General features: G+C 39.6%; 1 long non-coding RNA gene across 1 annotated transcript in view; it reads right to left on the bottom strand.

Moving 5' to 3' along the window:
• Positions 1–15,293: 15,293 nt before the first annotated feature.
• Positions 15,294–18,082, bottom strand: part of LOC311598623 — a 51,961-nt gene continuing 49,172 nt past the window's right edge. Inside the window, exon 3 of the long non-coding RNA XR_014779607.1 lies at positions 15,294–15,341. This is a non-coding gene — a long non-coding RNA (uncharacterized lncRNA). The remainder of the gene's footprint in view (positions 15,342–18,082) is intronic.

The following is an 18,082-nucleotide window of genomic DNA, read 5'->3' as shown; positions in this document are numbered from 1 at the left end:
TCTTCTGAATTCTCTGGACAAGTGTTGTGACTTGAAATAAGGTCTCTAACGTGTAACCACATCCATGGGCCTTAGAATTTGGCAAATTTTGGAGCTCAAAAGCTTTTCTACAGAGATCTGAAGGCTCCACCCTAAGTTGAAATGTTTAGGTATTACCATAATTAAAATAAATTGTAAAATACCCTTCTTTAAAGCACTGGGCACACTCGGAGTGTGGCCTTATCCTTCTGGGTATTTTTCCGTTGTGAAAAGGATGAGGCAGGGTTTATCACAGACCCTTCCATTGATAAGGTGATAATCAATTTTAATAACTAATTGTGATGGGGAGAATGGGTGAAATTAAAAATCTATGCTTCTGGACACCCAAGTAAGGAGTCCTCTACCTATCAACTCTCTCAGTCTCTCTGTCTCTCCTCCCTTGCCCCCCCCCTCTCTTTTTCCATCAGGGTTTCTCTGTGTAGCCTTGACTACCTGGATTTGCTTTGTAGACCTGCTGGCCTTGACCTCACATGGACCCACCTACCTCTGCCTTTAAAGTGGTAGGATTAAAGGAGATTGCCACCACACCCATCTACATTTTAATTTTTGTTTTGTTTGTTAGGCAGGGTTTCTGTGTAAATCCTTGGTAGTCCTGGAATGCTTTTGTAGACCCAGAGTCTCAAAATCACACAGATTTGGCTCTCTCTGCCTCTGGAGTGCTGGGATTAAAGGTGTGTGCCTTCTTCTCATCTCCTCACAGAACTTTCTGTAAATCTGACCATACAGCATGTAACCATTGAAGCCTCAAATATACAAGAGGATGGAAATCATAAGTTGTATTAACCTTGCATCCTCCCATATAACAATGCAGTATAAACTTCTCATTACTGAAGAATAAGGCTGAGATTTAACAATGTAAAGACAACCAATCTATCTATTATTTTAAAATCACTCCAAAATATTGATTACATCATGTGGACCTAAATAATAAATCTACCTTCAACTCTTTGAATGGAGTGAAAATCAGGATTGTTAACAATGACCTTACTTCATATACAAAATTCTCTTGCCTCAACCTCTCATTATTGCTCCCGAAAAAGTGAGTGGTTTCCATTATCTTTTTATTTATTTTCTTAGTGCTAGAGCTAGAAATGAATATATGCCAGGGAAGTCGTTCATGTACTGAGTCTCCAATAAAGGAGCTCATTAAAAGTATAACATCACTAAACAAATGTGTCCTAAATCAATACATTAATAAAATATTCTCTAAATAGTTAAAAACATATTTGAAACACAAGAGTATAAGTTTTTCCAGTGGAATATCTCATTTATGTGGCACTATATGATTTCTATAATGAACACTAAGTATAGATACCATGCTAAAAGTCATACTATAAGGTATCTCCATACCTTCCAAAGTTAGATTCACAAGGATCATAAAATAATTGAGGAAACCATACTCATCTTAATTTTAATGTTATGATAGATTAAAAATTTGAAGCTCAATAATGAACTGAAAATAAGAGCATGCTCTATATCAATTATCACAAGTACTTCTATATGAGACTCCCTGGACTCAGAGAAAATAGAAATCTATGGACTGAGGATTTCCACTCACCTCCAGATCCCTGGTCTTATCAAAGCTTGCCCTGTGCTTCAGAGAGGCTGTGCCTTCTGATCTCTCTGGACAACAGCAGTACCTTGAAGAAGCACTCCACTGTATGACCACCTCCTAGGGCCTCTGAACTGACTGAGTTTATGCTTCTCAAGCCCTTATATAGAGATCTGAAGACCCCACCCTAAGGTGGAGTGTGTTGCTATTAGCATAATCAACCTAACTGGTATAATCTCCTTCTGTAAAGCCCTGGGCACACCCTAAGGGTGGTTTTTGCCTTGTGGGTATTTGGCTGTTGCCAGATGCCTGAGGCAGGGTTTATCACAGACCCTTCCATTGATGAGGTGATAATAAATTTGAAGAAAGTAATGTGATGGTGAGATTTGGTTAAATTTAAATTCTAAGCTTTTAGAAACCCCATAGGGAACTCTCTCTCTCTCTCTCTCTCTCTCTCTCTCTCTCTCTCTCTCTCTCTCTCTCTCTCTCTTTTTCCTCATCTGTAATGACCGCTCTCTGATACAGGGTCTCTATTATGTATATCTAACTATCTTAAAACTTACTATGTTGTTCAAAATGGCCTCCAATTCACAGAGATCTGCCTCTGTTCCCATGTTCTAAGATCTAAGGCATGTACCACCAACCTGGGTGAAAAAGACATTTCCTTTATGGAGTAATTTGAAGTAGGAAAATTCATTGTCAACCGGGCCAATCTTTTGTTGACAGCCCACATGAAATGGAAGAAGCTTTTGCTTTTTCCTGCTTGCCCTCCCTCATGACCTCCATTTTGTGTATGTTACCACTGGGATCAATACAAAATCCGACCACACCAGGATTCTAACAGAGACAATTAGCTATCCAGAAAGTCTCCAGGTCTGTATTTGTACTGTAGAGTGATCCAATCTATGGGTTTAACACTTACATAATTGCTGGTCTTCTGGTTGTGAGAGAGCCATTACTGGGCTACTCAGACCATATCCTGTAATCCAGTATAACAAGTGGCTTGTTTGTTTTATAGTATCTTATAAGATATTTTTCCTTTAGTATCTCTAACTGCTATGTGGTTGCAAATGTCACATTGAAACCTCTTCTTCTAAAATGTTCAAGCACAAATTTAAAACAATTATGTATTTAATTTCTTTGAAGGCAAATTATATATTTTAACTTCAGGATATTTTTTTTCAGATAAATTTAATCTTACAGCTCTAGTTGTGGTAGAACTCACTATAAATAACAACAGGCTGAAAAATAAAATAAAACTGGAAAAAATAGATGAGAAATTTAAACCCAGATTTGTATATGATAAAGATTCAGTTTTCATACAAATATCAGTAATAATAAATGTGTGAAAACAAAGCCTGCTTTAAAAAAAAAAAAAAGGACTGGGCTTGCCTCAAACTCACGGAGATCGGTCTACCTCTGCCTCCTGAGTCCAGGTATGTGTAAGGAGTGAGTAAGCACTCTTTAGTAAATGCCTTTTGTCAGTATATGCCTTGAGAATGCTTTGAAGTGCAGCCAATATCTGAGCTGAAACAGTGTTTGAAATCAATATCAGCATCTCATTATATAAAAACTCTTAAACGTTGCATTGGAAAACTGCTTATATTCCCGGGGTGGAGCCACATCCCATCAATCCCAGCATGTGGAAGGCAAAGGCTGCTGGATCTCTTTGAATTGAGGCTGGCCTGGTCTACAAGGCTTATTTTAGAATGGCCAAAGCTATTAAACAAAGAAACCTTTTCTCCAAAATAAAAAAAAAAAAAAACAGAAACAAAATGACAGCAAGAAAATTGTTTATAAAGAACAATCGAAAATTCTGATCTATGTATCCAGTATGAAGACAGGACTAATCTTCTCAGTATAGCCATTATCTCTCCAATGGTTTTTATGTCAGCATCTTAACTGTATCCATAGGTCTTGGTACTTCATCATCTCCAAAAACATTCTATAAATGAAGAAAAAATGTTCCTATTGATTTATTTTTTATACAATTTAAGACAACTTCTTGCTAGGGAGCTCAGACTGGATTAGAACTCACAGAGATTGCATGACCAGACCAAACACAACAGTTTCTCTACAGGATAAAATTGGAGAATTTTTATGTGTTTCTCATGGCTGGGTGTGGTGGTGCACTCCTTCAGTCTCAGCTCTTGAGAGAGAGAAAGAGAGAGAGAGTGAGAGAGAGAGAGAGAGAGAGAGAGAGAGAGAGAGAGAGAGAGAGAGAGAGAGAGAGATCTGAGTTGACCATTCAGATCGACATAGTGAGACCCTTCCTCAAAAAACAAACAAACAAAACTAAAGAAAAGTAAATGTTTATTAATAAAATATCTAAATCCTTACTACGTGCTTCCTAGACATAATGTAATTGAATATGTTAGTTAATACAATGCATAGATATTAAAATGGAATATGTTATTTAATGAATTGAAATCTCAGGTCAGTCCCAGTAATCTAGATCCATAAAATATCCTGTTTTCTAGCCTCCTGGAAAATGTTCTGTTAATGAAATTGAGAATTATTTGCATATTCGGTTTTTGGGGACCAAGTTTCTGTGAAAAAGTGGCTATCCTGGAATTCAGTCTGTAGACCAGGCTGGCCTCAACATAGAGATGTGCTTGTCTCTTCCTCCTCAGTGGACAGATAGAATTAAGTATTTCATTCTATTTTCCTATATATACACTTTTAAAATTACATATAAATCATAGTTCTTATCATAATAGATAAGAAATTAATATTTACAAACGCTAATACCAACATGCTATATTTGAGGGAATAAATGAATGCTCTTTATTTATTTATTGGCTTTAGTTTCTTAGACAGGGTTCTCTGTAGAGCCTTGGTTGCCCTGGAGTTACTTTGGTATCCTGGCTGGCCTTGAACTCAGAGATCTGCCTACTTCTGCCTCTCTGGTGCTGAGATTAAAGGCCTGGGCTACCAGGACAGGCTATGAATCTTTATTCTAAAATAACTAAATTTAAAATGCTTTTCCAATGACTTCATCAAATAACATTAACTTCAACTTCTTTTTTTCATTTTTTCTTTCTTATTTTTTGAGTAAGCCTCTCACTCTTTATCGCTGATGTCGAACACAGATCTACATGCTTGTGCACCACCACCCCAAGCTGCTCAGTGTTTGTGTCTGTTCTGCTTCTCTGCTTCAATGTCCACACAGGGAGACAGGGGGAAGGCTAGGTTGCCACTGTGGCCTTCACAACCTGTGTGTGTCTGCCAGTGAAGGCCTCCTTGAACAGAGCTGGGAGGAACTCCCTAGGCACTTGCTCCAGACCCACAATGACCAAGGCCTCATCTCTCAGCAGAGCCTGCCTTGCCAGCTTCAGGAGTGTGGCTGGGGTGTCAACATTCCTCCTGTAAGGCCCCCAGTCACAAGGATCCTAGGGGAAGCATTCAAAAAAGTGTTGTCAAGAAAAAGCTCAGCAAACTTCCTCCCCAGCCCCAGAGCTACTCCGGATCACAGTTGTTGCTCATCAGCTGAAACCTTTGCCCTCAATGCTGCTCTTCAAGCCAAACTCTCTCCCTCACAGCATGTGGAGCCTCTAACAAATACACTCCAGTGGCAAAGACATTTTCCTAGGGTTTCCATCCAACCCTACCAAATCCCTTTCCCACTGGGAAAGCTTCACCAGCAGTCTGAAAGCTCGCTACCGTCTTGGGCTGGCAACAAGACCTAGATCTTATCAACAGTCCCCAAACAACAGAAAATGGAAAGTTCAAACAGCCACCCTACCTATATTTTCTCTAAAACAGACAACCTACCTGGGAAAAACTGAGACCACCTAGGACATGTGATACTTTCTCCATTGTGCATTACTTAGTGTTAGGTCAACTAAGTACAGAGTTGCATGATAAATAAAACAGTATTTTTCAATGAGAGACCTCTAGAAGTTAAGCCTTTAGAGGCCAACATAAATAATTAGGGAACAAACCAAGTAACCAACTGAGCATGGCATAAGAAAGAAATTTCCCATCTTGTGTCTGATCTCTCTGTCTTTTTCAGGTGGGTGGCCTAGTATAGAGAAGTGACTTACTGGGTTTGAAGAGGGTTTCACACAGCAGAGACTCTGGATGTCAGCAGAATCAGGCTGGGACTGCTTCAGCTCACAAAATGGCTCCTCTGGCTCCAAAGAAGCCTTTATATACCCTTCTGCTCACTCTGTCCCTAATCCAGCCACACCCCCAACCACACCTGTCATGGGATTGGATTGTTGAGTCAGGACACTTAAGCCCTGTTTGCATTTTCCCATTCTCTAGATTGAATTCAAGCTTTCTGTGTCAAGGCAAACACAACAGGACCACCACAAAGGATGCAGATCCTGGGTCCATTGACTAACTTACTCCAAAGCCTTACTTATAATGTTTGTTTTCTTGTTTGTTTGTTTGTTCTTATATTTGCTTTTGAGGTCCTTGGTTTGGGATTGTCCTATAAAGAAGTTTAACTTGGAAGTTCAACTCCTAGGAATCCAAGCTGCCCATCAATTCCAGGAGTATAAAGGGTCCAGTCTATGCCTAGTCCTTTGTTGTATGGTGCTTCAGTCTCCAAAGGTGCCCTTGTGTCCAGGTGACCTCCATGGCTGTGTTGGACTTCCTATGGAATTCCAGTTCCTTCCTGGCCCTGCTATCTTTCCCCTTACTTTTCCAGAGATTCCCTGACTTTGGTCCTAAAGTGTGGCTGGGAATCTCAGCATCTGTTTGGATCTAATATTTGGAGGAGCCTCTAACAGGACAGCAATGCTAGGTTCTCTACTGCAAGCATAGCAGAGTGTCCTTAAGAGTATCTTGTATTCAATAAATACCCCACTGAAGAAAAATAGTCCAGTATTGATGTCTTACTATACAGAAAAGAGCAAAAACTATTTATGCCTTCACAGAAAAATATATTTATTTCCACAAAGAAGTTAAACTGTGATGCTGCAGGATCTTGATCCAATTGTGATCCCTGAGATTGTGGGCTGTAATAATCTATATTTTGTTTAGTGTGGTGGAGCCCTAATACACACCTTGAATCCAATAACTTTCTGTGTATTATAGACTGGTGATTAGTGTGTGGTTCAGCATGCCCTAGCACACAACTTGCAAAGGAGAGCTTTAGTACACAGGATTGAATGCAGTTAACCCTCTGTCAAGAGACAGAAGGGGAAACCAGCTGACCAAGAGGCATGTCTCTGAAAGTTTTCACTTAGCAGGAAAGTGGGACAGAGGGGAAATCTTCCCATTGGGACTCTAGTTGAAAGAAGCAAGGGAGAATGTGGAAATAGAAGGATCCAGAGGGCCCTAGAAACCTAAAAAAAAGAACATTATGATGAGTGGATCTGGGCCCAGGGGTCCTGCTCAATCTGTAGCACGAGCCAAGGACAATTCCTGCAGTAAACTTTGAACCCTTACCCAGATATAGCCAAATGACAGGACATTCTCAACAGTTGAGTGGAGAGTGGGAACTACTTTCAGAGGAACTCTGGTGCCCCATATATGACCATGTCCCCTGTATGGGGTGGCCTGCTGGCACTCAGAGGAAGGATAGCAGGCTACCAAGAAGAGACTTGATTCCCTTTGAGCATATACTGGGGGAGGAGATTCGCCTCAGTCACAGTCATAGAGGAAGGGGGTAAGGGGGAAATGGGAGGGAGGGAGGAATGGGAGGATACAAGGGATAGGATAACAATTGAGATGTAATATGAATAATTTAATAAAATATAAATTAAAAAAAGCAGGAAAGACTTTTGAGTTGAGGAGAACTGAAAATAAGAGCAGGCTCTATATTAACTATCACAAGGACTTCTATATGAGAATTCCTGGACTCAGAGAAAGTGTAAATCCATGCCCTGAGGATTTCCACTCACCTCCAGATCCCTGTTCTTATCAAAGCTTGCAGGAAGGTCTGCCCTTCGCTTCAGAGATGCTGTGCCTTCTGATCTCTCTGGACAACAGCTGTAACTTGAAGAAGGGCTCCACTGTGTAGCCACCTCCTAGGGCCTCTGAACTGACTTAGTTTTACAGTTCCCAAGCTTTTATATAGAGATCTGAAGACCCCGCCCTAAGGTGGAATGTTTAATATTAGCATAATTAAATTCACCTGTACAATCTTCTTTAAGCACTGGGCATATCTCCTGTTTTGTTTAAGCCTTCTGTCTATTTGGCTGTTGTTAGATCAGTGAGACAAGGCTTATCATAGACCCTTCAATTGAAGAGATGATAATAACTTGAAAGAAACTTAGTGTGATGGAGAGTATTGGTTAAATTAAAAATGGAATGTTTTGGATAGCCAAGTAAGAAATTCCCTCTCTCTCTCTCTCTCCCTCCCTCCCTCTCTCTCTCTCTCTCTCTCTCTCTCTCTCTCTCTCTCTCTCTCTCTTTCTCTCTCTCTCTCTCTGTCACTAATTCTTTCTGAGACAGGGACTCTGTTATGTATCTCTGACTATCGTCAAACTAGCTGTGTAGACTAAACAAGCATCCACTTCATAGATCTGCCTCTGCTTCCCATGTACTGAGATCGAAGGCATGTACCACCACACATGGAAGAGAAAGATATTTCCTTAATGGAGTGAAGTGAAGGAGGAAGAATCACTGTGGATCTGGGTCCCTCTTTCAGTGGCAGTCCACATGAAATTTAAGAAGCTTCAAATTTTTCTGCATGTCCTCACTCATGCCTGCCATTTTGTCTATCTTAATGCTCTCTCACACTGGAGGCAATTAGCTATCCAGAAATCCTCCGAGACTCCAGGCCAATATTAGTACTATAGAGTCATCCATCCTCGAGGAATGAAGAGTTGTTGGATTCTGGTCGTCCTGGTGCTGAGACAGCCATTGATGGACTAATTAGACCACATCATGTCATCCAATCTAATAAGTGTCCCTTTTGTTTTACAGTCATCTTCGCAGGTCTGCATCTTTAGAGATCATGATTAATTTATGATTCGGAATTTCACAGTGAAACTCACAAATCTATATTTAGCAAGTGATAATTTAAAAATCTTATGTATTTAATTTCCTTGAGGGTGAATTATATACTTTACATTTAAGATAAGCTTTCCATTAATCCCAGCACAGGGAACACTATGGCTAGTGGATCTCTTTGAGTTGAGGCCAGACTGGTCAACAGGGCTTGTATGAGAAATGTCAAAAGCATTACACAAAGAAACTCTGTCTCCAAAGCAAAAAGAGGAACCAAACAAGAACCATAAAATTGTTTACAAAGAACAATAGAATGTTCTGGTCTGTGTATCTAATATAAAGACACTACTACTCTAATCAGAAGAGCCATTATCTCAATAAATTTTTTATTTCAGCATTTTAAGTGCATCCATTTTTATCAATAGTTCAACATCTCCAAATATCTATAAAAGTAGAAAAACTGTTCCAATATAGTTTTTTTAAATAAATTTTAAGACTGGTCTTGCTATGGAGATTATGTTGGATTAGAACTCACAAGCTTGTACAACCATGCCTAACCGACTAGTTTCTATAGAAGATAAAAATGTAGAGGATAAAATCTGTTCATCAGGGCTGGGTGTGGTGGTGCACTCCTTTAATCTCAGCATTGTGGAGAGAAAGTAGGATCTCTAATTGACCTGCCAGAGCTACATAGTGAGACCCTTTCTCAAAAAACAAACAAAACAAAAGAAAAGTAAATGTTTATGTATTAAAACAAAAATTGCTATTTCATAAATTGCAAACTCATGTCTGTCCTTGTAAACATGCTTATATAATAACCACTTATGAGCCTTGTGGTCAAATTTCATTTAATCCATCTTAGAATTATTTACATATTTTGTTTTTGGAGACAAAGTTTATCTATAGCCCTGCCTGTTCTAAAACTCACTCTTTAGACCAGGATGGCCTCTGCTTAGACATCTGCCTGCCTCATCCTTCTCAGGGCACAGCTAGTATAGAAGTGTAGAGATGTCATAGATATGACAATATTTATAATACCTGTATGGCTTCAAATTACCATCACATAAAAGAAATCTTGGATTGTTGTTAAAATAGAAACATTTCTTGAGTTCCAGAAAAACAAACAAGACAAGTGCAAGGCAATGCTGTAGACAGCGGCAGCATGTTGGTCTCCTTTCATGACCACACATGTTAGCCAGTTAAAGACTTAGTATCAAACCCTAGAGAACCACTCAGCTACATTATTCCTGAAGAGTAACAGAGAAAAACCATAATTACATTTGGGTGTGAGATTCTTGCCTCTTGATCTCTTACTCTCCTACCTCTTTCTCTCTTTCTCTGTCTCTGTCTCTTTCTCCCTTGGGGTACTGCTCCTCCCTCTCCTTCTCTCCTCATGCTCACTTAAATTATATAATCTAAAAAATAAATAAAATTATGACTTGAAATTGAACAATTTTGGTTAAAGTGCTCCCTTTTTTCTTCCATGCAACCTAATATTCCAATAGTACAAGTAAAATCGTAGATATAGCATTACCAGGTTGTTGCATTCCTGATGCCTTTGCAGGATATTTTATTTCAATGTGATCCTTGAGATGGTGAACTGTAAAAGCCAGTTTTGTTTGAGGACACTTGAGCCCTAGCACACAGCTTTAATCCGAGAGTTTTCAACACATTTGATTTAATAAAGTTAGCCCTAGGTCAAGAGGCAGAACAAGAAATCAGCTGACAGGGATGAAGAAGAGGATGGATTTTGAGGTGAACAGTTATTTGTGACATGGTGTAGAAGGAAAAGGAGCTTTAGCTCTTAGATTTTGAGGTCTTTTCCTCTTTTGTCTTTGACTTATTGCAGTTTGATCTAGCAAGCCTCTGGGCTTGGGTCTTTCTGGTCTTGTCCTCCTGGGCTGTCTGCTGATCTAGTGAGCCTGTAGGGCCTTTTCCACAGAAAAGAGCATGGAATAGGGATCACCTGATACTTTCTCTGCCCCTCTCAATTAGGATGTTTTCACCCAAGAATCTGGCTCCTTTGTCTTTATTGTTAAAATAGAATCTTTGGGATTTTCATTTCAAACATGCTGCAGCTTCTCTCGCTTCCCGGCCCCTGGCAACCAGACCTCCATTTTAAATGATATTCAATACCTACCTTAGGAAGTCACACACCTATCAAGTAGTAATACCATGGGAGGGAGGGCCAAACAATTAGATTCAAGCTGGCCAGGCCTATCTAGCCTGAGTTAAGGCTTTGTAACCCACCTAGTATCACCACTAATTTAACTGCTAAATAAATATATAGAGCCTTCTCATCTAAATGCTGTAAAAGAAGGCATTTCCTTTGCTCTGTTGGTTGCTTTTGCATCTATCCTAGAGTCCTATTGTGGATCACAGTGGACCTTAAGGTAATTTTCACGTGAAGTGTATTTAAGAATATTTCTGTCAAAAGTAAAAAACACTATATTTAAAAATAATAGTGCTCAAGCTGGAGAGTGGTGGTGCACACCTATAAACCCGGTGCTTGGGGAGCAGAGGGTAGAGAATCTCTATGATTTCCGGCCAGCTTTGTTTGCTAAATGGAGTCCAGGGCCCTCAAAGCTACACAAAGAAACCCTGCACCAAAAAAAAAAAAAACTAAATTAATTAATTAAATAAAAAATGTTAATCCTCATTTTTTTTTTATAAAAAGAGCTGGAAGAGGAGCGAGTTGGGTATATCATTATCACTGTACATTTATATTTTAAACATATAAGAAATTCTGGGTGATACTGGTATATGCCTTTGAACCTAGCACTCTGAAGCAGAGGCATGGATCCAGAGCAACCAACGTTACCTCTACAGACCTTGTCTTGACAAATCAAAAGGCAGCCTGGTATAGGGGCATATAACTGTTCCTAGCACTTGGGGAGACAGAGGAAGACACATTTCTGTGAGTTTGAACACTTTTGATCTAAACAGAAGTCGACAACACTCAACTGAAGAAGAGAAACCTGGTCTGAAACCTTCAAAAATAAAGATACAGAAACAACAAATAGGCACACCAAAATAAAACAAAACACCTAAACCAAACAAATACCCAAAGAGGAAAGAGAATATCAGACAAATATCCCTCATGAACATGGATGGAAAAATACTCAATAAAATACTCGCAAGCCCAACCAAAGGAAACAGAAAAAATATCATGCACTTTGACCTATCAGCATGTAAACTAGTCATGATGCACTGGTTAAATAGGCAGAGATCCATCTAAGTAATCCAGCATACAAACAATTCTGGGAAAAGGAAAAACCAAAACATGATCATTTCCTTGCATACTAGAAAAGCATCAAGCACTGACCCATGTCAGAAGTCTAATACATATTAAGGACAGAAGACACATACCTAAAATTAGTGAGGGCAATACACAGCAAGCCTCTATCCAACTTCAAACTAAATGGAGAGAAAAGAGAAGCAATTGCACTGAAATCAGGGACAAGTCAAAGTTGTCCTCTCTGTCAAATCTCTTCAATTTAGTGTTTCAAATTCTACCGAGAGCAATTTGACAACTAACGGAGATCAAGGGAATATAAATTGAAAAGGAGAAGTCCAAGTATCACTATTCAGGATGATAGTATTCAGAAGCACCTTCAAAAATTCTACCAGGGAATTCCTATGGGTGAAAACACCTTGAGGAAAGTGGCTGGATTCAAAGTTAACTAAAAACAGGCAGGAGCTACCATGTGTACAAAAGACAAATGGGCTGAGAAAGAAATTAGGGAAATAGCACACCTAACAATAGCAAAAAATAAAATCAAATGAAATAACGCCCTTGGTGTGATTCTTACCACGCAGGTGAAAGACTCTGAAGAAAGAAACGCAAAAACTTGTCTGTACATGGGAAGATCTCCCAAACAAAGGGATTAGTAGGATTAGTGTAGGAAAAGTGAACAATTTTACAAAAGCAAGCTATAGAATCAATGCTATTCCCATCAAAATACTAACATAATTGTTGTTTAGAGACCTTGATAGAACACTTCTCAACTTCTGAGGAATCTGCACCGCTGATCTGGAGCTGTACTATAGAGCAACAGTCATAAAAAAAATGCAAGGGCCTATCATACAAAGAGACTGGTGGGGGAATGGAATCAAATTCAAGACCCAAGAAAGAAACACACCTAAGGACACTTGATTTTGAGAAACAAGGCAAAACCATAGAAAAGAAAAGAGGTAGCATCTTAGAGAAAGGATACTGGCCTAAGTGGTTGTCTACATGTAGAAAATGCAAATAGATCCATATTGGTCACACTGCACAATACTCAAGTACAAGTGGATCAAGGACCTTAATGTGAAACTAGAAACAGTAAATCTAGTAGAAGAGAAATTTGGGAAGAGCCTTGAAGTCATTGGAAGAGGAGACAACTTCCTGAACAGAACACCATCAGCTCAGATGCTAAGATCAACAATTAGTAATTGAGATTGCTTGAAACGGAGAAATTCTATAAAGCAATGGGCAAAGCCAATAATTAAAATACAGCCTGCAAACTGGTAAAAGATCTTCACCAACAGTACATCCAAGAGAGATAATATCCAAAATATATAAAAACAATTTTTTCAAAAGAGCAACAACACACCAATTAAGCCAATTATAAATATGGTATGGCCGGATGTGTTTGCACACACCTTTAATCCCAGTACTCTGGAAGCAGAGCCAGGCAGATTGCTGTGAGTTTGAGGCCAGTCTGGTCTACACAGTGAGTCCTAGAAAACCAAGGCTACACAGAGAAACTCTTTCTTGGAAAAAAAAAAACAAAAAAAAATGTGGTATGTTTCTTAACTGAAAATTCTCAACAGAAGATTATCTAATGGCTGAGAAGCATATAATTGCTCAACATCCTTAGCCTTCAGGAAAATGCAAATCAAAACAACTCTCAGATTCCAACTAACACCTATCAGAATTACTAAGATAGAAGCCTCAAGTTAGGGCACATGCTGGAATAGAATGTGGCACAAGGGGATCATTCCCCCATTCCTGGTGGGGTGCAACCTGGTACAAACAATTTTGTAATCAATCTGGAAGTTTCTCAGATAATTGAGAATAACTCAAGCTAAAGATAACTCGATGCCTCTCCTGAATATATACCCACTAGATGCTCTACCATACAATAAAGATGTTTGTTCAAATCTGTTCATAGCTGAATTACTGGAAATAGCCAGAAAGTGGAAAGAATCTAGATGTCCGTCAACTGCAAAATGGATATTGTTATATGAGGTCCATCTACACAATGACCTACAGCTTTGCAGCTGCCAAAAATAAGGACATCATGAAACCCGTAGACAAATGGATGGGGCTAGAAAAGGTGCGGAATGAAGTGAACCAGACACAGACGAACAAGCATCATATACACTCAGTTATAAGATATTAGCCATATGTTGAAGGATCACCATGTTGCAACACACACACCTGAAGAAGCTAAGTAACAAGGAGGAACCTTGCAAGATCCTTTACTGTCATTCAGATGGGAAAGTAGAATAAACAATGTGTGCAGTAGAATATAGGGACGAGAAGAGGAGACTTCCATAGCAGTCTTCCTAAATAATCCACCCACAATGGAAAAAGAGCAGAATCTTGCTGACACAGCCAAAATTTGGACAGAGTACTGGAAGTCCCACAGATGAAACCAGGAATAGCAGGACCCAGAGAGGAAAGGAGTTCCCCAGGGTACCAAGAGAACCAAAAAATCTGTACCAGTGAAGTCCCCAAAGACTGATAAACCAACCAACAACCATGCATGGAGAGGACCTAGACCCATGCTCAGATGTAGTCAATAGGCAGCTCAATCACCATAAGGGTCCCTTGTTAAGGGATCAGGTATTTCACTGCCAAGGACTCAGTTCCCTGCACTATGGTCACCTCCTCCTTCCAAGATCCCTTACCAGGATACAGAGAAAGAGGATGCAGGAAGTCCTGATGAGACTTGGTAGGCTGGAGTTAATTGGTAAGGGAGAAGAGCTCTCCCTCTCTGAGCATTAGGGAAAGAAAATAGGGGACAGGAGGAAAGCCATGTGTGAAAAGAAAGAAATCAGGCAAGGAGTCTTGATTGGTTCTTTGAGCAAGTATTTTTTAATAAGCCAATATAAAATTACATACAAGTCAGATAATGATGCTTCAAGTAGAACTTACAAAGGCCACAATATGTCCTGTGAAAACTTTTAAAATATAGATTGCTGAAAACCAATCTCTGTACACTCCCTCATGTTCTCCACCAGCCTGGCAAGCCTATCTTCCTCCAAGGCCTCAGTCAGTATCTTTCTGGCTCTCTTCACCTTCCTGGCCTGTTTCTGGATGTCTGTAATAGTCACTCCTTTTCTGTCATAAGATGGTGACAGCTGAAGAGACATTGGCCTTGTTACTCCTGGACAGTAGAAGGATAGTGACTGTTGAGGAGCCTCTTGTTCCTCTTCCAAAGATGGGTGCTGGGCAGGGCTGAACTCTGAGGAAGTGTGCAGATCCTTAACACCACTGGCTTCATCCTGCATTCCCAGTGTGCTTTGGTTTACAGGAGTATTAGGATCCAGTGGATGTAAAATTTCCCTTTCCTGTCTCCAGACTAAGGGTCATTCAACCTCTCCAAAGCAGACAGCCTCTGGGTTTCTCCAGGTTCTCTTGGTCTTTCCTTCTCATGGTGATATTCCCAGGGTTAGAAGTTATTCTAGACACAGGCTTTTGGAAGATGCAACTGGTCAACCTCATAGGACCACTGGTAGTTTCCCCAAGTCGGGTTCTGGGTTTCGTTTTGTCCCTGAACTTTCTCTTGGCTTCCAAAGCCTCTCTCTTCTCTTGTAGTTTCTCGGGTATCATGCTTCTTCTGAGTGTTCCCTTTGAAAACAAAGAGAAATGTAAACAGCACAAGATCTCATATACTACTAGTTATACACAAGTGTCACAGTTTTTGTTCTGTCTTTCCTCCATTTTCTCAAGAGAAACAACTCTCAGATCAAGGTATAGATTAAAGTTCTCTGTGAAAGTTTCTAAAACTCAAATAGTAGGGCACAAAAATGTGGAGGTAGAAGCAACATATTTTGAATCTTTACCAAGGTACCAAGGCTTGTGTTATGAAGGTTCTAGTTATGAGGCTTCTAATCCACCTAGGTCATGTGACTAGGAAGGATTAAAGCTGGGCATGTCTGTCTCTACTAAGCCAGTTGCAAACAGATTTCCTCTGTCTTCCTGTCAGGCTGCATCTCTCAGCTTTTCTTTCTCATGGTCACTGATGTTCCAAATCTACCCTCTGTGGCACACAGGCATCACTAGTGTAGAAGCCCTCCACTCAAGTTTGGGCAAGAACACTGGCTGTCCAGAGAAGGACAAAAACTTGCAGAAATACCTATCATAGATTAAAGTTGTCATTATGGACTGAATAATTATGTCCTACATTTCTTCCAAGTAGTATTAGCAAATAACAGCTTTCACAGGGAACCAAGTTATATTTTTTGAGATAATTTTATTTTAAAGTACAATGTGCATGAATATAGAGAGCTTTAATAAGAAAGAGAAAACAAGGATGACCATTCCACAATTAATGTGAATTATGTACTCACGATCAAAGGCTGGCTTGGAACTGAGTTTCCTGAAGTCCCCTCCATGGTTGTAGAGTTTGTTCTTAAAGGCTCCTCTGCAGAGACACAGACAGGGCTTGGATAGCTGCAAATGACTGTCTTTCCAAACTAATTCTCCTTCTATATAGAAAAAGAGAGAGGTAACTTAATTGCCAGGTAATCCGTCTCACAAATAAAGCAAAGCCTGTTCAGACTGTCAAGGAAACTGGGTGTGGTTTTATAGGACTTTAATCCCAGCAGCCCATAGGCAGTGGCAACCTGATGTTGTGAGTTCAAGACCAGCCTGCTCTGCAAGGTGAGTCCAGGACAGCTAGGGCTCTGTTATACAGATTATCCCTGGGTTAAATAAGACAGGCTGGTAGAGCAGTTTAATTCCAGCAACTGGGAGAAAGAGGCAGGCAGTTTTCTGTGAATTTTAGGCCAGCCTTTTAAAAGGTAGTACAGGACAGTCAGGACAAAAGAGAAGCCCTGTTGTGAAAAATGAAGAAGAAGAAGAAGAAGAAGAAGAAGAAGAAGAAGAAGAAGAAGAAGAAGAAGAAGAAGAAATGATAAAAAAAAAAAACACTGTGACATTAAATGAGTCAGGCTTCAAACTCAGAGTGTTCTTCCTGCCTGTGACTCCCTAATGTTGGCTATAAAGGTGTGTGCCACCAAGACCGGCATTAAGAAATCTTGAGAGTATAAAATCCTCTTGTCACAAAATGCTCAAATCACAAATGATACAGAACAAAGAAAACTTTATTATACTCCACAAAGGTAAATGGCCAAGTACCATGTAATGGCAAACCCATCAGAATCACAACAGACATTTCTGAAGAGAACAAAAGGCTGAAGGCCTAAACAGAGGCCTTGGACATAGCAATAGACCACCTATGCCAATCCTGACTATAATACCCAGCAAAACTATCAATTACTTCACATGGTGAAAATAAGGTATTCCATGAAAAGCAATATCAAAACAGTACCTATCCACAAGTCAATCCCTACACAAGATAATAGAGGGAAAATGCCAACTCACAGAGGCTAAGTACACTACACCAAGGATAACACAGGGCACAGTTAACTTCACTTTTAAAAAAATCTAAACCAGACAAACACACAAACACACTACCAAACCCATATAAAAACCAAATAAACTAATAGTCATTGGTTAATCACCCCCAAGGTCAGTAGTATCAAGTATCCATTAAAACAGGATTATTAACCCCAGACTTGCTTCCTTCTCAAGATCTACTGCCTCAAAATCCCCAGTTAGCACCCAACAATACTGTGTGGTTTCCAATATCTTATTATTCACTTTCTTAGTCCTATGGCTAGAACAAAAAGCATGGTAGGCAAGGTGTTCATGAAGATCAGCACAAGGAGCTCAATAAAAGTGTAAGGTCAGTAAACAAATGAGTAATGATATAATACAGTAATATTATATTCTCTAACATTTTAAAAACCTATGTGAAACACAAGAGTACAAAAACTTTCACTGGGGAAGGTCTCTTATACGTAGAATTATGTGATATATACAATGAATACTATTTACAGATTTCATGTTAAAAATCAGATTATCAGGTACCTCCATAGCTTCCAAATTTAGATTCATAAGGGGCATAGCATCAGTAAAGAAACTGTATTAATCTTAAATTTTAATGTTATCATAGATTAAAATTTAGTAGATCCATAGTGAACTGAAAATAAGAGCCTTCTCTATATTAACTATCACAAGTACTTCTATATAAGAATTCCTGGACTGGGAAAAGTATAAATCCATGGACTGAGGATTTCCACTCACCACCAGATCCCTGGTCTTATCAAAGCTTGCTGGAAGGTCTGCCCTTTGCCTAAGAGAGGCTGTGCCTTCTGATCTCTCTGCACAACTGCTGTACCTTGAAGAAGGGCTCCACTGTGTAACCACCTCCTAGGGCCTCTGAACTGAGTTTGATGCTTCTTGCTTTTATATAGAGATCTGAAGACCCCACCCTAAGGCGGAGTATATTGGTATTAGCATAA

Source organism: Acomys minous (genome assembly GCF_964271855.1).
Source record: "Acomys minous genome assembly, chromosome: 5".
Lineage (NCBI taxonomy): Eukaryota > Metazoa > Chordata > Mammalia > Rodentia > Muridae > Acomys > Acomys minous.
This window is presented reverse-complemented; position numbering and strand designations above follow the sequence as displayed.